The 26232-nt window shown below is 41.3% G+C and overlaps 1 pseudogene; it reads left to right on the top strand.

The window, feature by feature from the left end:
* The first annotated feature begins 6952 nt into the window (after positions 1-6952).
* LOC133923417 (germin-like protein 8-4) lies at positions 6953-8034 on the top strand (annotated as a pseudogene).
* The last annotated feature ends 18198 nt before the right edge of the window (positions 8035-26232 follow it).

Raw genomic sequence — 26232 nt, 5'->3', positions numbered from 1 at the left:
TCCGAATGCTGGAAACGTCAGTGATCCGTGGCGGAGTTGTGTTAGGTGCACAAGCTGACAAGCAAGACCATTATACGGATGACAGGTAGTTGTGTTTAGGTGCATACGAAAGATTATTAAAAGTTCCGTCATGGAGATGTTTCACATTATCAGCTCTTACGTGCACATGGATGCATGTATTTGCCTTTAATTTAGTGATTGATGCATGATCTTGCGTGGAGTCATCTCTTCCTAATTTACAACAAAAAGAAACATAATCCGTTGACTGCATTGTCTTCTGCGCGGCGAGTCGACTAGCTTATTCTAAAAATAGATTTACTTGATTTCCGATAGAACTTTTTAGTGATTGGACTAAATAACATGGACAATGATTGATGACTAACGAAACTACTGCAAATGCACAGTATCCTATCGCTAATTCTAAGACTCTCACGTCAGAGAGAACGCGCAATAAATTGACGTGTAAAAATAACCCCTACAATATTGTTGTTTCTTAAGTCGTCAAGGCAATTATTTTTTGTATGTTGTGTAAAAAAATATTTAATAAGATATATATCATAAGTGCAATTTCTACACAAGTTCCTAGTCTTCACTACTACATAAAAAATCATCATTGCCAGTTCAAAAATTATATTACTATCGGTTAATGAACCGGCGGTGATTAAGCAATACCAGCTCAAGAACTGACATTGACAATAAATATCACTGATGCAAACTATCACAGCCAATTGAGCTGATTCTGCCAATTGATATACTTATCACTGCCAACTCCAACTACGAACCGGCAGTGATACTCAATCCAGAAAAAAGTTTGAATAGGAAGACAATAATTTAACCGAGCTTTATATTACTAATCTTCAATTACTTGTTTATATCACACTAATATATAATTAATCACTAATAATTCCTAACTCTATCACTATACACCAAAAACGAAAGACATGGCCGCACGCACAAAATAACCCTAAACCCACGCGTGTCTACCACTTCGGGTCGGCCACAATGATGAAGAAGTCATCGTCGTCCTTGTCGTCACCGTCTTCGCCATCATCATAGTCGTTGTCGTCGTCGTCGTCCGTGGACTCCTCCTGCTTGCCAGTCTCCTCCTCCTCCTCTTCCTATTCATCCTCATCCTCCTCATTCGAAGAGCTCCGGGGCTTCTTCGACTTCAGCTTGTCGAGGAAGTAGTCCTAAGTGTCGTCCATGGAGGGGGGGACCCCGTTAATTCACCGGAGTCAGAAGTCCACACCTCGTCCGAGCTCTCTGGTAGGACCAGAGCCTCATTGTCGAACGATGGCACGGGTGTGGGTGGGATAGCCGGAGAAAGTGGCGGTGGAGTGGCTAGAGTGGGAGAATGTGGTGGGTAATCCTTCGCGTGCGAGAACAAGGACGACGACACATGCGGATGCGGTAGCCACGATGGTGGTGGAGGGGAAGAGATCAAGTGTGAGAGCAAGAGCGAGCGAGTGAGATGAGCGATCGATTGAGTGAGATATTTAAAGGCACTCGGGAGAAGCCGAGCAGACACGCACAGGAATTCATACGGTTTTTAAGATATCACTGTCAGTTTGTGAATACAAACAACAATGATAGCCATTATCACTATTGGATATTAAAGGCACGTCTTGTTATGAATTGGTGTCACTAGCGGTTCTAGTGAAGAACCAGCAGTGGTAATTTGAATATCACTGTCGGTTCGTGTTACTAACTGGTAGTGATGTATCACTGCCAGTTCGTAATAAGAACAGACAGTGATAATCACTATCACCGTCGGTTCTTGCTGACTCGACTTTTTATATGCACCTGAGATTATGAACCAGTAGTTATATATTATCACTACTGGTTATTATTGAACCGGCAGTGAAAAGGGATAGGAATGACCATTTCTATACTAATGCCACTACTACAGAAAACCCCTTTCACTGCCAGATCCAAAACCCCCTTCATTGCCGGTTTTGGAGCCGGCAGTGGACAACGGGCAGTGATAGTCGAGTTCTATCAGTGCTGGCTCGGTGGACCGGCAGTGAAGAGGGTTATCACTGCCGGCTGAAGGATTCAGCCGACAGTGATTCTCTGGCATCACTGCTGGCTCAAACCTTCGGTTGGTAGTGATGCCTTTGATATCACTGCTGGCCAAAGGTTTGAGTCAGCAATGTTTTCCCTCTCCCCCCTCCACGGTCCTCCTCTCTGTCCTCTTTGTACTCTCTCTCTCTCTCTCTCCTCAATCTCTCCATCTCTCTCTCAATACATGCATACAATGATACATATATTTACTATAAATCAATAATAAAAACACCTTCATTAATATATAGTAATGAACACATATTACAAGTCACGCATCGACAAACACACAATATTACAAATCACCCTCTAAAAAGTCAGTTGAGTTGAGCCAGTCTAGTATCCCTCTACCTCTCCCGCGACGAGGACCGCGTCCCCGCACTGATGATTGATGGCGTGAGTACGTCCGGGGATGCCGGGGGGGGGGGGGCGATGGTGGTGGAGCGGAGGACTCGGAACGCCTGATCGACCCTAGCGCCACCTATGCTCCAGGCTCGCCGGTGTGTCAAAGACATCAAAGTCTGATGCCTAAACACCTCTAGGTTTTGAGCCTTCGGCCTCCTCTGTAGCACACTAACGGGCCACCCTCTTGTCCTACGCCTCCTAGGCGTGTTTACGGGATACTGTTTCTTGCTCTTCCGCAGTGCACAGCTCATGGGCTAGCCTCTCATCCTCCTCCTCTTGGGCACGTTTACAAGATGCCGCTTCTTATTCCTCTTTCGCATCATCGTTGGAAGGCCATTGTGTCCAAGAGTCATCCGACGATACCAACTTCACATCATACATAGTAATTCATATAATTCATTAATAAATAGAAAAATCTATGATTTACAACTGAATAAGTGTTGGTTCTACGATATGCCATCCATTGTGAGAATGACAAATGGGACATAGTCCCACATGTCATTGACACACCGGTGGCATATCGTAGCACAGGTAATGTCATTCATTAATATTGTGTGAATTGCAGAAATAGAATACGTTGTCAATCCCCTTGGTAGCCTTACTCCTTATCACATACTCTCTGCTTGAAGGTAAGGTGTCATCTAAAGGTTTCACACGCGTGGACAGCATGATCAGTTCATGAAACTCACCATTTGGGTTGATAACATGTTCCAATAAGAACCCGGCCATCTGTTCTTGAAGGGCATGTATTTCAGCAGGTTGTAACACACTTGTGCGTATTTTGGAGCGTTGCGTTCATAAAAGACATATTTCTTTTTGAACATAGGAGCTCTAAGATTAGATTTTGGAACTGGTGTACTCCCGTGTCCCTTTTCAAGGATAACTCTAAGTCCCTTTACCATCTCATATACTTGTCTCCCAGTGTGATGCTTAGGGGGTGATCGAGTCTCAACTTTCCCATCAAAAGCTCTCCTGTTGCTGCGGTACGGGTGATTCTTGTGAAGAAATTTATAATGACTAGGTACACCATTTTTTGGTTGTTCTTCAGTCATAAGCTCTCTGTTTCATCCAAGCAATACACGCATGCACAATAGCCTTTGACAATCTGGCCCGATAAATTGCCAAGGGCAGGCCAATCTTGAATTTTTACGAACAGCATTGCGTGTAGGGTGAAGTTCTCTCATTTGTATGCATCCCATACCTGCACACCATCATTCCACAGTATTACAAGATCTTCCATTAATGGTTTCAGGTAGATATCGATATCATTGCCAGGTTGCCTCGACCCTGGTATCAGCACCGGCATCATAATGTACTTCCGCTTCATACACAACCAAGGAGAAAGATTGTAGATACATAGAGTCACATGCCAAGTACTATGACTACTGCTCATGTTGCTGAATGGATTCATCCCATCCGTACTCAACACAAATCTTATATTCCTCACATCTTCTGCAAAGGGCTTCTTGTATTTCCTATCGATGTTTCTCCACTGCATAGAATCAGCGGGGTGTCTCAGTATTCCATCATCCTTGCACTCATCGGCGTGCCATCGCATCAGTTCGGCATGCCTTTTGTTCGCGAATAAACGCTCCAAACGGGGGACTATAGGAAAATACCACATCACCTTCGCGGGACGCCTTTTCTTCTTTCCTTCACCATTGATATCATCACCGTCATGCTCATACCGTGCTGCACCACAAACGAGACACGCTTGCATGTCTGCATGCTCTCCGCGATACAACATGCAATCATTTGGATATACATGTATTTTCTGTACTTCCAACCCCAATAGGTACACAACCTGCTTGGCCTGGTACGTGTTTTCTAGCAGCACATTTTTCTTTGGAAGCAATTTCTTCAAGAACAGTAACAACTCTGTGAAGCTTGTATCAAACCACCCATTATTTGCCTTCAATTGCAGCAGTGAAAGCATTGTACGTAACTTTGTATACTCCTTCTCATAGCCTAGGAACAACGGTATTTTAAAGTCCTCTAATATACACTGGGACTTTTGAAACTCTCTTTCATTAGTGAAGTTCTCCTCCCCATCGCGCAACATCTACTCCAGATCATCGACGTCGGCGTCGGCCAACATCTCCTCTAGATCATCATCGGCCAACGTATCTCTGGGAGGCAGCATATTGATGTATTCATCGACCGGTATATCGGTGCACATGTCTTCATCGTCTCTTTCAATGTATTGTCCTTCTTGTACTATCTCAGCTTCACCGTGCTCGATCCAACGGGTATAGCCAGTCATAAAGCACCTTAGCATCAAGTGGGAATGTATCTGCTGGGTGCTGGAGAACTGCTTCTTGTTCTTGTAATTGACACATGGACAGCATATGTATTGAGATGTGTATTTGACTTGTGCGTCGTGGCTTGTACCAGGAAACAATTCATGCCGTTCTTTTACTCTACGCTCACACGGCTCGCATCGTACATCCATCTTCTATCCATCTACAATTATATTATTATTGTAAATTCAAATTCATAACATCTAGAATATTTTGTAATCACCAAAAAATAAATTACATTGTCATCTCCTACCGGCAATTGACCCAGGTTGGAGGAGCCGTCTTTTGCATGCTTTCGCGTCCGCTTCTGATGAGTATTTGTTGGTGTCATCCCTAAAAATTTTCTTTATTATTCAACACCTTATCTATGACTCATTAAGGAAACATGAAAAATAAATACGCTCATACATAAATATAATTGTATCTAGCTACATACCTAAATATCATGACGAAAATTTCTAATTCATTAAAAAAATAAATAAATACACTCAAACCTAAAGTTTCCATATTGGGAACATGCTAATTAATTAAAATAGAAAAAATATAATTAGAGCTTTCTACATACCTAAATATCATGACTAAGTTTTCTAATTCACTAAAAATCAACCATAAATATGCTCATATCTAAATTTTCTATATTGGAGCTTGCTAATTAATTAAAATATAAAAATATAATTGGAGTTTGCTATATACCTTAATATCATGGCTAAATTTTCTAATTCATTAAAAACCAAAAATAAATATACTCATACATAGAGCTAGTGTAAATCAATAATAAAGACACTTTCAACCAAAATTGAAGCTTCCATATCATAAATGAGGTATAATTGTATCTACATTATCTCAAAACATCATGGCCATAGGTTCATCTCCATCATTTCAAAATCTAGAGCAATTTAGCAAATAAAATTCAAATAGAAATGGATTGAAGAGGAAGTTACACACCTTGGAACACCTAGGGCATGAGGATTCCTCAAAATTTTGAAGCCACCAAGATCTTGATGAGCAAAAATGGTCGCCACCGAGCAAGAACAGAGCTCCTCTCTGTTGTGCTCAAGCATGCAGGAGGAGAGGGCGACTTTTATATAGTCAGGACATCACTGCCGGCTCATTTAACCAGCCGGCAGTGATGTTATGTTATCACTACTGGTCGGTAGATTAAGCCAGTAGTGATGAGAGAGTAGAGCATCACTATCAGCTCAATCCATCAACCGGCAGTGATGATACTTATCACTGCCGGTTCATAAACCATGATGGCTAATTCTTCCCGCACGACTTATGAACCGGTAGTGATACCCCATCACCGTCAGTCCATTAGAAACCAACAGTGATGGGCCAGCATATAAGATCAGTTCTGTAGTAATGTGTCTATATTTCCCTCTCCTCTTTAATCCTTTCTCATGTCAGTGAAACATCCTATATGGCTGAGTAACTCATGTTTAGAAACCACCATCAGAAGAAGTAGCCAAACCGATTGAATTGGACAAATGGATGATGACTTTTCTTTACCATATAATTAGTGGTTGCAATCCACCATTGTTAGGTGGCACATCAAATGATCATAACTTCTACTCAGTCGTCCAAAATATTTTCTCCAGTCACAGAAGAATATCGTTTATGACATCAGCTTAATTGGTCACCAATGCAGTAATTTGACTACTAATTTCTCGTATAAATTATATGCCATACATAGTAAATTTATAATATTATGAAACTACAATTCAAGACAAATCTAACTATACTATTTTCAAAAGTTCAATCGAAATATTCAGAAGAAATATAATAATGATCAAAGTTTAAACATGTTGATTATACGTAACTCGAAACACACTCTTTTGTGACTATAGAGGGTTACGTAAGATGGTCGAGCACACATCAGATTAGTCAGAGCAGATATGTGTATATATATTTTTAAAGAAACCTGAGAAGCTGGTAGACATAGATGAAATATTTAATCATCAATTATGTTCTTGCAGCCAGCATGGACTATTTCAATCCGTTGGTCAGTTCCACGCACTTGAATTTTTGTGTAGCTCACATCCAAGCGATGCCACCAGACTATTGCTTGCGCCACGTACCTCGATCGATGTGATCTGATCTGCTGCTATATAGGCACATCCATCCCCTTCATGGCCATAGCATCTCACCCAAACGATAAACACAGGAGCTAGCTACCAGAGAATACAATGGCTTCATCTTCCTCCTTGTTTCTCCTCGCTCCCCTTCTTGCGCTGGCCTCGTGGCAGGCAGTCGCCTTTGATCCTAGCCCTCTCCAAGACTTTTGCGTCGCTGACATGAACTTGCCTGGTATGTATGTCTGTATGTATGTGTGTGATGATGTTGTAATGTTCTTGTAGCATATCACTGGTCACATTTGAAATTGTGTCTTCTTCGTACTGGCAATAAAACAAAATATTATTTCTACTTATCCAAAACATCCATTTACTGCTTTCTGAGCTTTGTGTATACATGTTAATTACTTTGTCTATGTGTGCAGTGCGAGTAAATGGATTTGTTTGCAAGGACCCAATGGCCGTCACCTCAGATGACTTCTTCAATGATGCTAGGATAATCGATCAGCCTAGGGATACTATGAGTAGCAAGGTTGGGTCCAACGTCACCAACATCAACGTGATGAACTTCCTGGCCTCAACACCCTTGGCATCTCGCTGGCACGCATCGACTATGCGTCTTTGGGTGTGAACCCGCCACACATACACCCCCGTGCCACTGAGCTCCTCACCGTGCTTGAGGGAATACTCTACCTTGGCTTTGTCACGTCCAACCCCAACAGGCTCTTCTCCAAGGTGGTTAAGAAAGGTGATGTGTTCGTATTTCCAAAGACAATGATCCACTTCCAAATGAACCTAGCGCATGACAAGCCAGCAGCTGCATTGTCATCACTCAGCAGCCAAAACCCTGGGGTTATTACCGTTGCTAATGCAGTGTTTGGATCAAAGCCACCGATCTCGGACGATGTTTTGGCCAAGGCATTTCAGTTGGAAAAGAAACTCATAGATTGGCTCCAATCGCAGTTCTGGGAGAACAACAACTAGTTATGGTGCAACGGGAAAGATACATTCACCTATATAATACTATAAAAAATAAATTGCATGTAATACATATGCGTTCCTGCGAGCCGTGAGTTTTTGTGTTCCTTCTGAATCCTGACACGATGTATATTTGTCGGGTTGATGTCATAATATGCTGATGCAATATGTTTGCTTTTCAATGTCTAATGAATAAAATAAATGGTGTTATTTTCCCTCGTTAACGGAATAGAAAGCTCCATGAAGTTCATGAAATAAATAATGATTGTGCATGCATGGTATTTCAATACTCGGATTTACATGTACATGAAGCTCCGTTTCTGCCTAACAAAGTGATTTGTTCGTTGAAACTAAGAACAAATTAACTAGTTCCGTGGCAAGAACAATACTTTCGCCGTGATACGCTGGTCCACCCTAGTTCCCAGTGACCACGCCTCCCCCTCGCCACCGGCAGCAGAGCCTCTCTCCCTCCCTTTTGGTTCCTTCCCCTTCATGTCCGAGTTGAGTTCGTCATAGTCCGTTAGTAACACCCCCGTTAAGGTTGACGTCCGCTAACCTATTACATATATTAAAGGGTCAAGATTTAAAAAGATTTTAGAGCAAGTTACTGTATCTACTGTTTATGCGAGTCTCACATATGTGCGCGTACGTGTGTGTATATATGGGTGTGTATACGTATATGTATACATACACAACGTATGTGTATATGCATATACATATATGTATGTGTATGTGTACGTATTCATAATTTTTTGTAAAATTCCAAAAAAATAGCAAAAGGAGTAATAGTTATATTGATAAATGGGCTGAAATAATCTAAAATGCATAGAAAAATTTTTAAAACTCAAAAAATATTAAAAATTTTAGTTAGGTTCGTATTACTGTCATCTACATGTTAAAATTATATACATGCATTAAAGTACCACTATTTTCTTCACAATTAAATGAGTGTGTTCAATAGTGATAAATTCATAAATAAATATTGACATGTTTTTTAATTTTATTTTGTCATGCTCTGTGTAAAAAAAATAGGCAGCGCGCCAATCCGCCTAATTTCTTTGGTTCCATTCGACGTACCTTCATTTTCGAACTCCAGTTCCTGCATGCATGGCCCAATTAATTTGAGGAGGGAACAGGGAAAATGCACGCGTGCTCGCGTCGTAATTCGTCAAGCTCACAGACAAAAAATCGTAGTCATGGGCACGGTTCACAAATGCGTCGGTAACCGCTCAAAAATTACGGTTACCGACCTTCTCGGTCCGGTCCGATTTCAGAAACCAAACAGTAACCGAAATTTGAATTCAAAAAATTCGAAAATAATAAAAAAAAATCAAAAAAATCTTTAAAAAAACTAGACATAATTCTAAGACCTTCTGTGAAAAAAAATTTCAAAAATAATGTCGTTTGCATCATATTCTATAGGGAGAAAGTTTGAAAAAAATGAAAAAGATTGAAGCGTGCGGCTCAGTTATTAACTCACATTAAGGAAAAATGTAACATGAAAACACATATTTTTCTTGTGTAAAACGTATTTTAAGAGAATCTTTAAAATAGATTTCACTTTATTTAGAGTTTTATTAAATTCTCTATGATTTTTACATAGTTCACAAGCATAAAGTGAATATGTTAAGAAACAACACTGTAATTAACTTGTTCATGTCTACTATTATTTTTCCTACGTAAATCATAGTATAAATAAGCTAATAAAAGTGGTTTCACTAATTTTTGAGGTGTGATGGGTCAGTTATGAATTAATCTAGTCACAACACATTTACACAATCATGCATGTTACAATAACTAATTCATGAGTTCATGTATTTTTAAAAGATATAGGATCATATAAGAAGACTAAAAAAATTAGTTTCATGATATTTGGATTAGCAAAGAGTAAACTATGCATTTAACTTGGTTTAACAAATACAATTTCTCACAGAAAATTTTGAACATTTTTATGAGTATAAATACTTTTATCATGTAGATCATGTTACAAGGAAACCAACAAAATTTGTTTCACTTAATTTAAAGCTCAGATGAATTAGTTATTGATTTTACAAGGTTGAACCCTTTTCTGGGTTTTTCATTTAACTACGCTGAAATTCGATAAAACCGCTCAACAAATCGAGAAAACCGAGCGATTACCGACCCAAACCGCTTGGTAACCGACCAATTCAAAAATACGAGAAAATCTCTCGGTAACCGACCCAAACCGCTCGGTAACCGACCAAAATCGAGCGGTTACCGAACGGCTAAAATCGCGATTTTTTTTCCAAATTTCAAAATTTGCCAAATGAATTTTCTTCGAATTTTTTTGAATTTTTGACCGATAACCGCGGTTATCACGTATTTTCGGTTACTACCGGAGCTCGATAATCGAGCTCCGGTCGGTAACTTCAACCCTGGTCCTGAGCTCCGATCGGTAACTTCAACTCTGGTCATGGGAAGTATGCGTGTGGCACGTAGCAATGGCACACTGCCGCTGCTATTACTAGAAGTACTATCTCGAGCTGCTGGGACTCCGGACAGCTGCCCAGGTACGCCGTCCGTTTCTATTGATAAACCAAAGTGAGCTTCACTTCTCACTCCCCTCTCGAGTAGCGATGCGAATGCTCTGGGAGCAGGAGCGAGCTCATTAAGGATCATAAGTGTATAGATGTATATTTAAAATTTTGTTTACAAAGTTTTATGGTATATGTAGTCAGCACCTGACCCCTCGCGGTCAGTCCAAGCTACAGGCTCTAGCAATCGGCCCAATTGCCCAGCCAGCAGTAAGGTCTATGACCACCGACTCCACTATCCAGTCTCCACCACTTGTCTCGATGACTTGATCTAGTATTGTTGAAATAGGTCATGTTTATTGGACTAGTCCGAGGCACGATTTAGATATAGCACAATTCGAACTGAGCTGGATCGGGTGGGCACAGTACGAAGCCAAGGGCCGTGACTAGGTTGAGCGCACGGTATGACGGACCAGCACGAGCACGACACGTCTCAGCCAGTTAGGTTTAGCCCAACATAAATTAGAAAATATGTTGTACTTTTTTTTTCTTTTAATAGAAATATTTTTAACGAAGTAACTAATCAATCAAGCTCATTTTTATCGATTTGCTATAATTTTTTAATTTTTTAATTTTATAGCTATTTTTAAAATATTCTATTTTTGTGTGGACCGACCGAGTCGGTTGTGCACCATGCTCAATTGGGCCTGCTGTGCTGCCGGGTTGAGCCATGTCATTAGGCTGTAATCGTGCTCAGATCAATCCAGCATGGTGGCTGACAGATCGTACCATGGGCCAAGAGCACAGCATATGAAGCGGTACGGTACAATTTGTTACAGTAAACAGGCATGTCGGGTTGTGTCTAGTCGGGCTCATACTTGGCTGGCCCCGTGGCCCCATTTGGACAGCATAACTTGACCTATGTTGCAGGAAGGAGTCAACACTCAAGATGGAGCACGCTGGCGGCTGAGTGTTGGACGGCGCGGGCCAGTGCGAGGTGCTGTGCGGCGGCTGCAGCATGGCCGCCGGCGCATACGAGGCCGAGGTGGGGCGCTGTAGTGGCGGCATGTTGGGCATGGTCGCCGGCGCGTGCGAGGCTGAGGCGGGGTGCTGCAGCAGCAGTGTGTCGGCGCGGCCACCGGCGCGTGTGAGGCCAAGGTGGGGCTCGGCAGCGTGTCAGGCATGAGGGCCTCGGCTGTGGGTCGTCTTGAGCCTCCCATCATCCCATGATCCTCACGCCATGTGTTTCTTAAAATGTTTTTTGGGCTATTTTCTGCATTATTTGCGCTGATTCTTTGGAATCTAGGATGATCCATGCTTCAGGCGAAATCCATCGTACTTGCGTAGAGTTAAATTGAAATGTGTCGGTTGACGCCGCTGCGGTAAGCTCCTAACCCGAACGCTGGGGGCTAGGGCGATTGCCGTAAGTTCCTGTTTTCTCTTGTGCTCTGCCAGGGAAATTCCGGCCTAACCTGCTACGGTGTTCCTGGCTGGTTGAAGAGCCTAAGCGCTTAATCTGTGGACTGTTGGACTCAAGCAACATACGTTAGGGCTGAGGTCTTGCTATATATGGTCATGTTGCACTTGTGCGTCTGATAGCTTGACGAATTATTGCATTAATTTTCTTCTTGCGTTGTGCCTGATATGCTCTCCGAGTTTGTTGCATTATGGTAACATGTGATTGTGGCTGGAACTTATCGCGTCAGTTTAAGGAATCGGAATGGTTGGGAGTAGGCTTTGGTGTATTGGATTCATTTGGGAGATTATGTTCAGGATTTGACTGTTTATTTAAGAACTTTTATTTCAATCTTGTAAGATGTGAATTAGCGGCAGGGGTGGGACTAGGATCTATATTTTCAACGTAGTTTGGTTTAGCTTGGATTTATCTCCAACTTTTGACTGTAATTTGGCGAACAAGTTTGGGTCTTCTCAGTTCTGGGGTTTACAGGAACTGTACGGCTCGATGTCTCTCAGGTTGTAGGGTGAAGGTGGAAAGTGTGAACAGTTTCTCTTTGTTTTAGCCAAAAACACATGGGAGACAATTAAATCACGGAATAACACCTTACGTTTCATGGTTATGTCGTGATCCAATGCAATAGTATTTCCCTGCCCCGGAGTTGTCTCCGTCACTGAGCCCTGTCGCAGTTGGATTGTCTTTGATCCAATCCTCATATTTTTTGGCAAACAAACCAAGGAATGGAGTAAGACTTCGAAAGGAGTTGCATAGGTATACCTGTGTTGGAACTACTTAGCGATCTAAACTAATATGGTTCCATGGCATCTATAAACCCTTGTCCCTAAGAGAACTACTCACAAATTACAGTAGTAGTAAACCAATAAGGGATTTAAAAAAGTACATCATCATGACAATAATCTGAAATAAACACAATAATTAATGCAAACATAATAACTTCCTTGATGCCATAAAGTACAATGAGAGACTGGTTTATGTCCTACTACAAGGGTTCTAAAGGTGAAGATGGATATAGATGGTGGCGGCGTGGATGAACCTTAGTTATGGTGGTGTGGCAACAGCGTTGTGTCTCTAGAAAATGGTGTGACCGTTGATACGATACCTTTGATGTGGATCGATGACTTCTTTTTATAACTCTTTGAAATAGGGTTTTGCACCACCTCTGGAAGATATTTTGTCCCGATGTCTTCACGAAAGTTGTATGGTTTGACGTGTTGATCACAATGACCACTTGTACAGTTACCTAGTACAGTTGCCTTAAGCAACCCACGCTCCTCCAAACCTCATAGAAACTCCAACCAAGACATGCTCGGTGCGGTTGTCTTCCATTTCGCGAGATCTTTACAGCTATATTCTCGGATTTGCACAATTATCCCTTTTCATATTGTTGTTAACAATTAGACACAAATTTTGCATGTTTAGCGATTAATCAAGGGTTAGTCGAGAAATAATTTATCATGATACATCTTAAAACACAGAGAAATATGATGTGTAATTGTGACACATTAATATATGTGGAACATAATGAGTTAACATAAAATTTAGATCATCAATATTTTCATAACTCATGGAGAATTTACTAAGTATTTTTTAAAATTTTGAGTACACAAAAGTAAAAATTCGTACTCACTGTAAGATATTCAACGTTTACGCATGGTTATTTATGAGTGGCCCATATTTTTAACCCTCATTAGTATCTTTCCCAACATTTTTAACGAATTAGCAACAACATAATTCCTAACAAACCTATTAACCACAGCTATGGTAGATATTTAACCAAATATATAAAGCCATTGGCCACTTGCACAGAAACCATTGGAAAAAGTTGTTAGTCTTGTAGTGACTTTCCTATCTAAATTAGTAATACTAATTTTAAATTTTGAGATTAAGCTTCCATAATCAGATAACACATGTAGAAATCACCTCCAAAAATAGACAACGCATGTGTTCAAATTTATTGGCTTGAGGAAGAAGAACGGAGCAATAATCCATTAAACTTGCATGTAGCATGATGCACGAAGGCATATTAATGCAGGAAAGGTCAAATGCCACCATGCTTGAAAATGTAATGGCCGGACACGGTAGATGCATAAGCGTTGTGCAACTAGGAGCGTGCGAGCGGTAGAACTCGGTTTTTACAACAACAACAAAAAAAGGTGTAGTGGATTTTTAAAAAACTCCTAAACTACTATAGCATTTAGCATACTATGATTTAAAAAACAACAATTTTTGTTGTATTCAAACGCCCCAAAGTTTTTATTATCATTATATTTCCTACATACACTACTGCATAACCTTCTATCATTGCCGGCTCTAAAACCCTCTTTACTGTCGGTTTTGGAGTTAGCAGTGGATAACGGACAATAATAATCGGGAACTATCACTGCCGGCGCGAAGGACTAGCAGTGAAAGATGTTTTCACTTCTCGCATTGATGCATGTTTTTACTATCGGATGATAGTTTCAGCCGGCAGTGATTCCCAAGGCATCACTGTCGGATAGAGCCTTCAGTCGGCAGTGTTTTGCCTCTCTGACCTCCCTCCTCTCTCCTCCCTGTCCTTTCTCTCTTTCCTCTCTGTCATCCCTCTCTCTCCTCAATTTCTCCGTCTCTCTCCCTCTCAATGCATACATACAATAAGACATATATTTAATGTGAATCAATAATAAAAGGCACCTTTATTAATATATAGTAATTCATATCATACAATGAAAGTGATGGGCATCGATAAACACACACATATATATAATATTTCTCACAGGTCACCCCTCCAAAAAGTTGGTCGAGTTGAGCCAATCTAATATCCCTCTACCTCTCCCGCACGGACTGTTGATGGCGTGTATACGTCCGGGGACGTCAGGAGTGGCGATGGTGATGGAGAGGAGGACCCGGTCACACCTGATCGACCACAGCGTTGCCTATACTCCAAGCTCACCGGCGTGTCAAAGAGATCGAAGTCGGATGACTGAACGCCACTACGGTTTGAGCCTTCGGCCTTCTCCACAACGCACTGACGAGACACCCTCTCGTGCTCATCCACAGCCACTGACGGGCCAGCCTCTCGTCCTCCTCCTCCTGGGCATGCTTACAGGATGTTGCTTCTTGCTCCTCTGTAGCGTACAGCTGACGCGCCAGCTTCTCATCCTCCTCCTCCTGGGCACGCTTACGGGACGCTGTTTCTTGCTCCTCCTTCGTATCATCTTTGGAAGGCCATTCTGTCGAAGAGTCATCCGACGGTACCAACTCGGAAAGCTGGTCGAAGGCAACAACATGATCCTCCGGACCAGGTGCACTAACAGCGGGTGCACTTCTACCACGGCTTCTTCGAGGTGGTGGCTGGGGAGGTGGACTTCTTATAGAAGATAGTTGAGGAGAGAGAGATCTTCAAGGCAATGGCGGCCCAGGGTGTCATGGAGAGTAAAGGTTCTCGGTATCTGTCCCTGGTGGAAACACTATGTAGGCCTTCTCCCACTGATGAATGTGTGCTCATTCTCTCTTATAGTGTTTGCCCCCTCCTCTGTGGGATAGTCCACCTCAACATGACGGTACTAGTCAACTGCCTCATCTACTTCGACCACGGTGTAGCCCTCTGGTATTGGACGTCCATGAAAATGTTCATGGAGGCCACGGGGATAAGCCACACCGGAAGCCACCTTGATGATAATGTTTCTAACGCCAATGTGTAGTTCACACAGTGTTTGTGCTGTGATGAGGTCCATAGGATAAGTGGTGGGATTAGCTCCCGAAATTCCCGTGGACACATAGCTACTTCGACGACCACCGGAGCTAGAGCGTGCAACATTAGAAGATGCTGTCGCTCATTTCTGTTCACTCACAATGGCGCCCCATTGACATATGAGGGCTTGATGTACTGCTTGTGTTATCTTTTCCTCTGTATATTTCCTCTCCTTTTGTAGCACTTGTTCAAGCATTTCCATCACCCTAGCTTGTTGTGCCTCTTGTTCTACATCTCCCTCTACTTGGGGTCTCTTTTGACTCTTGTAACTGTCGATGTCGCCTCAAAATCCATATTTCTAACACATCACCTCAACGCCTCATGTGCGACCATCGTGCTCCTTGTTTCGCAGTGCTAAGGTGAGCTCGTCCCTATCCTTGTTTGGCTTAAAAGAGCCTTGTTTAGACTACTCGTGGGCTTCCACAAGCTTTTTTGTAAGAGTCTGTGTCACTTTCTGATCTTTGAAGGTCGTAAAGCATAAGCTTCCATCAGACGAGTAAAAGACACCCCTCCCAAGAAGGAAGCTCATCGATCGTTCGCTCCAGCCCTCCATCTCAGTTGTGACACCTCTCTCTCGTAGTTCATCTAGCTATTATTGCTACTTCCATTCTTTCCTTACGTACCCATGACTACCGACTTTGTGAGGGTAGAGGTTCTTCTTCGAGTTTGCTTCGTTCACCTCACTCAAACTCTGTGCTTCTTCCAACTACTTGTACTCTGTAAAGGCTTAGCAATGATCTTTCAGTTACGATCATTTGCTGAAATATGGTGGTGTACCTTTCTGCACATATGTTATGTTCAGTGTGCCCTTCCAATTCTTAAATGGAAGGCCTATAATCATTAGCGTCTTACGCTTAACCACATCTATATCTATCTCTACAGGGAACTCAAACATCTCTAATATCTTGGGCTATAGGATGTTGTTCTTGATTGAATCAGGAACCACGTGCGAATCACCTCGTTTATCAGTCCACAATCTATAGCTGATGGGCACATGATCCTTAATAGTTATCCCACAAACTAACTTGTATGGCCCCAGAACTCTCTCAAGTGCAGTTGGCTCCCCTGCTGGTGAGACCTCCATGATCACAAATTATCCCATCGGCATCTTCGAAGGACCTCGAGCACGATGCTACTCCTGAGATTGCCCATTGTCATGACCCTCACGAGCATCAGGCATCTACGCATAAGCAAAAAAAATATTAAGAACCTATACGATAATATGTCGAACATATGCATTCTTCTACTTATGAATTACCTCATCGCCTCCACAGGCATCTGTTTGGTCCAGATTGAGGTAGTGGCTTTGGCTATCTTCTTCAATGTTTGACAACGGCACTACAACTCCTTCTGGCATCTGGGCCAGATCGGTGGTTGGTGGTGTCATCCCTTTCTGGAAGTTCTGCATACGATGACGACGAGCAGTTGGGTATTCTACATATAGAGAGATGAGGAAGGAGGGAGATAGAGATAAAACTGACGAGGGAGAGAGAGAGGTTGTCGAAAGAGAGATAACCATAAATGAGTCGATAGATAGAATGCATACACATACAATGTTGTAATTGAGTACATTATAACCACATTTAATAAAAGGAAGTCACATCTTAGGCACAAATATGCACAAAGGTACTAGTAAGTGACATATTGATCTTAAAAGTTACATCATCTTACATAGCAAAATAATAATTGCAACAAGAACTAGGATTACAACATTTTTACACGTGAAATCAAATGTCTTCTTATTTTCAAAGGTAGCCAATTTTAGCTCGGCCTAGATGTCTTGACTGTTGTATGCTGCAATAGCTTCATATTTGGACTTGTGCAATAACCATCCCAGTCGCGCTTTGCATTCATATGTATGGTCTCTAATTTCATCATTTGCAAAAAGATAAACAAGTATGAAAATAGTGCAATTTTCAATACAACACATAGTAGGAGTAAAAAAGAAATACGGCCTTGGTGTACAACAAGAATTGGACAGTAGGTATATAAAAGTGCTCTGAGAAAATGAATAACAATTAGCCCTAGGATAATCAAGGTTTTGCCTCCTAATTATTCTATTGAGTACATCAACAACTTGACAATTTACTAAGTTCCCATCTAGTTATTAGAACCTAGATAGAATTCTCAAAAATCACATAATATCATCATGGACAGTACTTATGTACCAAATCAGAGAACACGGATTCTGAAAAGGACAAGCAATTTCCTGCCAAGATAGAAATAAAGACTGAACAGCAGGATTCAAACAAGTAATGACAGAACAAAAAGGATGAATCAACTTCCTTATTCAGAATCTGGTATGCTAATCAATCTCTGAACTTACAGCAGCACACCATCCAGGGATCAAATTATAATAAGTATCCCACTACAGAGACAATACAAGAAATATGTCTCGGTATATAAGTACAGACCAGCAAGAACCATCAACAAGTCTCACCAGGGGCTACAACAAATATCAGACAACTAGAGAATCCCCGGTCTAAACTATTGTACTCAGTAAATGGCCCAGTCTCAGTGTATCAATTCATCATCGAGCAAAGGGAATATGTACTAGTATTGTCCAGAATAGAAGAAGGGAAATACTCACAAGCATCATTTGAACACACAAAAGGACTGAGGCAGCATTTGTTCTTATCATTTGAACACACAAAAGGACTGAGGTAGCATATCTGTTCTTATCATTTGAACACACAAAAAGACCACAAGCAGTATCTGTTCTTATCAATTTAACACACAAAATGACTAGTACACAAGCATATGTTCTTTTCATTTGAACACACAAGCAGCCGGCCATGAATCAGTATGAACTTGCACTGAAACCCTAGGAATCGGAGGGAAGAAGGAGAATGAGGGGGGGAGGCCTACCTTGATGTCGGGGTGGTTGTCCACAGCAACAGAGGCGGTGGACGAGGGCATAGGGCACGGTAGTGCGGGCTCCTCGACGTCGAGGTGGAGGCGGAGAGATCCTTGGTGTTAGGATGGTGGTCCTCGGCGACAATGGCAGTGCACAAGGGCACAGTGCAAGGAAGCACGGGCTCCTCAGTGGTGGGGTGGTGGTCCTTGTCGACGGAAGCAGTAGAAGACGGCGCAGGGCATGGCAGTGTGGGCTCCTCAGCGTTGGGAGGTGATTCGGAGGACCATTTTCTAAGTGTAAGAGGATGCAAGCATCAAGCACTTTTATGGGGCATCTTTACTGCCAGCTCAATAGGACAACCGGCAATGAAACAACTTTCACGGCCGGTCGAATATGTTCACTAGCAGTGAAACCCTTTCACTGCCGGTCGAATATGTTCACCAGCAGTGAAACCCCTTTCACTGCAGGTCTGGGTGCAAAAAATTTGTTTTAGCCCGCCGCTACTCGAACCCACGACCTGCCTAAGTAAGACCGAACAATTAAACCGCTGCACTACTCAAGTGTTTTCAAATTAGTTGTACTATCTATGTTTACTAACATTCTGTTGACCTGAAAACTTAATGCAAAAAATTTATTCAATTTTCTAATTCAATAAAAAAAATTAAAATAAATATGTTCATACCTAAGTTTCTATATATCTTAATTTGTCAATAAATATTTTAAATCATTAGAAAATGAAAATAGATATGCTCACAACTATAGCTAATGTAAATGATGTAATATGCAAATAGCAATATGCTAGTGTTAGTTCTATTTCTAATTCATTAAAAATCAAAAATAGTAATACATAGCAATAGTGCTTGTGCTATTGTTAATTCATTAAAAAACAAAAATCAATATGCTCAATAATAAAGATATATTCCACTATAAACTACAAATTGAAGCTTTCATAACATAAGTGGGGTATAATTGCATCTAAAACAAATTCATACATAGTAATTAATACGATTTAGCTACTTTGTCTTAACGATTTGCCCTTCATTATTATCATGACGTATATATTGAGGTTCGTCAATATCTTCCATGGGACCTAGGACGATGTCCTCTCCAAAAGGAGGTAGCACGTTAATTGATTGTAGTCTTCCTCATCAACAATATTCTCCACTTTGATAATCCTTCTTTTTCCTTGAAGAACCACGTAGCGCTCCTCCTTGTTAGCCAGGTTCGATGAGTTTTTGTTGGTATCATCCCTAGAATTTTTATTATTATTCAAACCTTACATGCATGATATATATATATATAAGGTATCAAAATTAAACAGCACATTCACCATCGGAATCAATCTCATGACACTCCGCAACGTCGTTCTCTAAAGAGCGATAAAGTGCATCGAAATGAGAATGAATGAAATGTCATGAGATGTGATCCAAACGACATGAAATATGGTAGAGATGTAGTGCATGAGGTTATGAATGCAGTAGAGGAAGAATCACATGAATTGGAGTTCATTTTCTCACTTAATTAACCAAATTACATGCTTGCCATTTTTAAATCCAAAATTATATGAGGTAGTTCAAACAAACTCACATGAGGGAAGTACTTAACATGGCAAAAGGTATTTTTACTGTGTAAGGTATACATAGAGAAGACCTGAAAAATTAGTTTCACATTTTATGATTTTTATTAATTCCTATAGAATTAATCAAGTTTAAAAGGCTTAATCAAGATTAACAAAGAATTAGTGCTAAACAAGCATTTCATGCTTGAAATATATTTTTCCTATACAGAGCATGACAAAATAAGATTATAAAGTTGGATTGACCAATTTTGGATATTTGGATTAATAAGTTATATCATATTTAATAAAATAGAGGTATTTCAGTGGACATTTTATGCATGCATGTATTTTTATCATATAGATCATAACAAAACAAAGCTAACAAACTTGGTTTTATATTTTTCTGAACTGTAGATATTTTCCTACAAATTATAGATTATTTCAATTGTTTTATCAATACAACTAGTATTCCTTTTGGCATTTTCTGGATTTTTCGACTTTGACCGCTTGCCGACGGCAAACAGCAGTAGAGCTTGGCCGGGGAGGGATACCAAAATGCTTAATGCAATGTGGCAAACTCATTTGAGGGGTCAACGGTGGCATGTACGGTGGCAAGCACGGCCGACACGACCATGGGGGGCAGCGGAGCTAGGCCGACGGTGGTGGCGCGCTGCAAAGGGAGAGAGTGGAAGGGAAGGGTGCGACGAGGTTACCTGGACCGCGGTGAAGCTAACTGTGCGTTCATCTCGGGTAGAGGAGGCTCACAACCCGAACTTCATCGGCGAGGTTGGGCGAGCTTGCGGTGGCAGCCGGTGGAGCACTGGGTCGAGGACGAGCTATGATCGAACTAGCACGTGCAAAAGATTGGGTATGGCACTGTGCAGCTCACCAAGCAGTAGAATTGGACGGAGCGGGCTCAGAAGCGGTGATGCATCTGTGAGGGCAACGATGGTCGCCGTGGACGGTGTTGTGCTCGGGCTTGGGGGAGAGTCACTGTTTTATACTGTACACATCACTGTCGCCTCATTCCACCAGCCGAGAATGATGTTCAGCTATCACTACTGGTCAGTGGCTTAAGCCGCAGTGACAAGGCAGTTGGGCATCACTGCCGGCTCAAGCCATCGGCCAGTAGTGATTCCCCTTATCACTGTTGGTTCATCAACCACGATGGCTAGTTCTTCCCACACGACCTACGAGTCGGCAGTGGTGCCCCATCACTGCTAGCCCGTAAGGAACCAGCAGTGATGGAACCAGCAGTGATGGGTCAGCATATAAGTCCAATTCTGTAGTAGTGTACCATGATATCTTCTTAAAAACACAAAACTACTATGCATCCATACAAAGCCTTAAACTCCGTGTAACCATGGTTTGTGTAGGATCGATTATGCACAAAATAAACAATTCAAGGGGGTAAATCACTGTGAAAGCTAAATTTAAATTTTCAATTTACCCTAACAAAATATTCAATTTAATCTCGAAATCAGTTCATGATAAACTGCTATCACATTACTAAAAATGATATATAGAAAGATCCGACTGTCCGATTGCCCTCTAATTTTAACTATAGAAACTATATAACAATGTAAAATTATCTAGAAAGAATCAAGTCAATCGAATCTCTACATCTAGAGTTATTATTCTTGAAAGCAGACTTTGATGGATGGTAATGAAAATAGATTGATCACTAAATTTGCAATTATGCCAAAATTACAAAATGTTAACCAATCAAACTTTTCGTAACTTTACCTTGATTCTAGGATGATTTTGGATGGATCAAATAAAAAAATCGTGATGATCAAAAGATCCACCAAAAATCAACACGAGCAACGAAAACGTAAAGCATGGAGAACGAAATCAACTCATGAACTTACAAAATTTTATCTTCATTGCATGAATGAATTGAATTCATGATACCTCTCAAATCATGGCTGGCCCCATGAGATCATCTAGTACACTGGGTCGTAGTACTGAGAGCTCCTCACCCTGCACGACAGTGAGGTATGAATGGTGTCTCACGTTAAACTGAGTGTCAAACAGCTCAAGGTGCACCATACCTGCACGTTCAAAAGTTATTTACACTTTGATAAGCACAACAAATACAAAGTAACAAGTAAGAGTGCAACATATGACGTTTCGAGATTAAATTGTTCAATGCGAACACAAATATGTTAACGTAGTCCCATACATACATTCCACATGACACAACGTGCTCGCAGAAAAGAAGAAATGCAACTTAACACAGTACAACTCAAACATAATAATAATCTCACTACTACAATATTGCGAATACGAATATCCATCACACCTCGAATTACATTAATCAAACTCAATAAGTTGACGCAACCGATGATCGATGGGCACTAGGATGTTTCACATCTGCAGCTGAGCCGGAAGGACCTGCATTAGCGGGGTTGGCACTTGGCGCACCAACGGTGCATTTCTTGTAAGTGTGCCCTGTTTGCTTGCACTTGCTATACCATTTCATGCAACGACCAACTTTTGCTTCTTCCATTTCATTATAGATCCTCGTCGTCCTGTGCCGTCCTATCTTCTGCTTCATCTTCTCGGGATTAGGGATGAACACACAATCCGTCCCAAGATCCTTGGTGAAAGAATCATAAATCCCGAAACCATAGACCTAATGGTTTCAAGTATTGAACCGAGCTTCTTTCTTGAAGTAGTCCACGACGTACATTCGAGTCCTCATGTCCGTCACAGCACACGTGGCAATCATATGTGAGCATGGCTTGTGCAGTAGCATCATCTTGTAGCAACTCAAACACACATGTCATCGAAGATGGCGCACTCTTGAATAACTCTCTCACGTTTTCCCCTCTCCTTCCTTTGTCCCTACAAAGAACTTTGTATCTATGTTGTACAGTTTCCATAGTCTTCACCTGGTACATCTTTGCCTTCTCCATCTTGTCTTCCATGTACTTAGTCTTCTTCGTCCTATAATCAGACGAGCAACATTTAGTGTCAGCTGAGCTAATGCATAACGGTCCCTAAAAAACTTGCAGGTTCCTTAAACTATGAACTCTACAATCCCCACTAGTGATAGGCCTCTCACACCTTTAATCGCCTAGTTGTACACCTCTTATAAATTTGTAGTCATAATGCCATATCTAGCTCCATTTGTGTTGTAGAGCAGAGCTCATTTCTCCTTCGGCTCATTCTCAATTCAATCGCTAAATAACTTGGTAGCTGACCCGGTTCTCTATGTTATGCCATCTTCATTGTCCATTGGCAGGGACTTGAGAGGTGCTGGTTCATCCTCTAGTCCCCTCATGGGCCTCCATGCATGCTCATATGTTTGCTTCTTCGTCAACTCATCCAGTATCTTCCAAAGCATATCAAACTTTTGTTGTTGGTTCTGACCGCATAGCCTCTTGAACATGTTCATGAGGTTCTTGTTCTTGAATTACTGTAAGAAGTTTGTATCCAAATGCCTCATGCACCACCTACTCTGCAGATATGGCCACACAGGATCCATCCGCCATCATCTGTACCATTATGTAGATCCTGAATAGCCTTGAGCATCCCTGCATTCCGGTCATGTATAAGGCACATGTCCGATAGATCACCCACTATTATCATATTAACACGGTATAGGAACCAATAACAACTACTGGTGTTGTCACTCTCCACAAATGCAAAGGCCAACGGTAGCACTTGGTTGTTCCCATCAACCCCAATAGCAGTCAGGATTTGTCCCTTGTACATGCCGGTAATGAAAGTGTCGTCGATGCAGAGGACAGACCGACAATGCTCAAAAGCTTTGATACATGATCCTAAGGCAAAAAAAAAATCACTTTAGGACATACTTGCTAGGTTCGTATAGCAATGGATACTTATCAATGTCGTAATACGTCACCGGGTTCCTTCGAACAATGGTTTGCAGCAAGCGTTGAAGATTATTGTATGATACTTTGTAGGTCCTGAACCTCATCTCAACTGCCTTCCTCTTCACCCTCCATGTCTTGTTGTAATTGACAGTATACTTGTACTCCTCTTCAGTTGCCCTGATTATGGACCCTGGTTCATAGTTCAAGTTGTTCACAATTTGAGCATATATCACATTGACAACAAAGGCTGAGGTGATGTTCCTGTAGTTAGGCTCAAATTTGTTCAGCATGCAAGTGTGGTCCACCACAATCAATATCTCCTAATACTCAACTCACTTCCTCTTGAAGTCGTGCACCCACCACGGGTAACCCTCCTTCACGCACTTTAAATTATATTCCTTTTTGCTTAACTTTACTACATAAAACTGCCATCAAAGCAATATCGCCCATTGAGTCACAGTATCCTTCATGGCCTAACTAGTATGGTACATAGCCCCCTCGGTCACCTCATTCTACGTATACTCCTAGAGCACCTAATTCCCCTAATTCACCACAAGGTTGTTAAAGTTGGGATTGTTCTAGTGTGCGGGAACATGAACATCGTCCTCATCATCAGATATGTCATCCTCAGGAGCTTCGTCGGCTTGAAGATCATCTCGCTCCATTTGTTCAATTAGAGAAAGGATTTGTTTACTCTCGTCTACCTCACCAGTGGGTTCAATCAGATCATCTGATAACTCTGCCGCATCTAGTTCTCCTTCCTCATTACTCTCCTCCTCATCACACTCTTCCTTATCACCCTCATCCTCCTCCACATACCACCTACACTGCATTTCCCTAACTTCCTTCTTATTCTTTCATTGCATAAGCAACATAGGTGGCTAACCTCTTTCCACTACATCCTACAGGTACATCCTCCATACTTGATTTTTTTCTAAGCGGATACACCTCCTAGCACACACTATCTCTCCTACAGTTTCCCACAGTGCTAATTATCATATGTTGAACATCGGGGTCTATGTTGAAACCCCGCATCAACCAGTCGTACAAATACCCGACACTCTTTTTTATAGGTCTAGAAATACCATTATCCATTGACTCCAAAACCGATAGTACTACCCCTTCTGGACAATAAATTATTTCACTGTCCTCATAAAAAATCATAAACTATCACTTATCTCACATACCTGCCAACTATCGACATAAACCCTACTATTATTCTTACATAACAAAAAAAATATTTAAATCTACATCTATAATAATGCAACATTGATTAAAAATATGATCCAATAGTTAATCTACATTGTAACAAAACATCCCCGAGTTGCTACATCAAAACCTCTAAATCCAATACATCTATTACCTAAGTTTTGTCTACATGATTTCTTAATCCTACATCTAATACTTCACTTATGTTTAAATACTACATATAATTGCTAAAATATTCGTACAAACTAGATTTAATTGCCAAACTATATCTAACTCTAGTTCTTAAACTAGATCTACATTCTAACCTATGTTTAACCCTATATCTAACCTCTAACATATGTTAAAATCTAGCACTAGTGGCTATCATACCGTGTTTATTAAAAAAAACAAAGTAAAGAAATATACATTTTTTCTCTAGTAGGGCTTCAATCCTATTTTCCCTCGCATCCATCCCCTCTCCTCCTCTCCTTCCTCTCTCGGTTGGCTTGCGGCCCAAATGACGTGCTGACATCAGGCGGGAGCGCGTAGCACCCTTTTATAACTGAAATGCCTTGCCAGAACAGAGGGTGATACCTTTTGGGTGGGCCCACCAGGGGCGCTGAGAGGAAGATCTCACCCTTGTTCATCGGGCGAGAGCAAGATCTCATCCGATGAACGAGCGACACGTACACGTGGCCGCTCGGTAATAGCCATTATTAAAATCGGGCCGGTTTGACTATAGGGCCCACATTATGTCTCCCGTTCATGGGCGAGACCTTGTTCTCGCCTAGTGAATAGGCGACGGTAGCCTAATCTTCTAAATGTTCAAACAGGCATGTAATTTTGCAAATATTTAAAATATATAAAAAATTATGTTTCATGGTGTGATCATCTTTACATGCATAACTCTCTAACCCGAACATCTTGTGTGACCACATAACCTAAACCTAGTCCCGATTCTATCGCCAATCACATCCACTTTCTAGACATGCATACAGATGAACAAAATAAACAACCAATTTTGAGCTCAACTTCTTATAAACTTGACTCACGTCGATCCGCACAACACCACTCACACGTGTGTATTGTACACATTAAAAATACAAATATCATTATACTACCACAAGCATATCCCAGCAAATTATGCACAACATAATAATTGGCACGCCTGCACCACGCTCCTTTTTTTTGTTGTATAGAACATGACAAAAGAAAACTAAAAAAATTAGGTTCGCCAATTTTGGATATCTCAATATTTATTTATGA

The sequence above is a fragment of the Phragmites australis genome, chromosome 7, assembly GCF_958298935.1.
Source record: "Phragmites australis chromosome 7, lpPhrAust1.1, whole genome shotgun sequence".
Taxonomy (NCBI): Eukaryota; Viridiplantae; Streptophyta; class Magnoliopsida; order Poales; family Poaceae; genus Phragmites; species Phragmites australis.
Note: the sequence above shows the minus strand (reverse complement) of the source record. Positions and strands in the feature narration are given on the sequence as shown.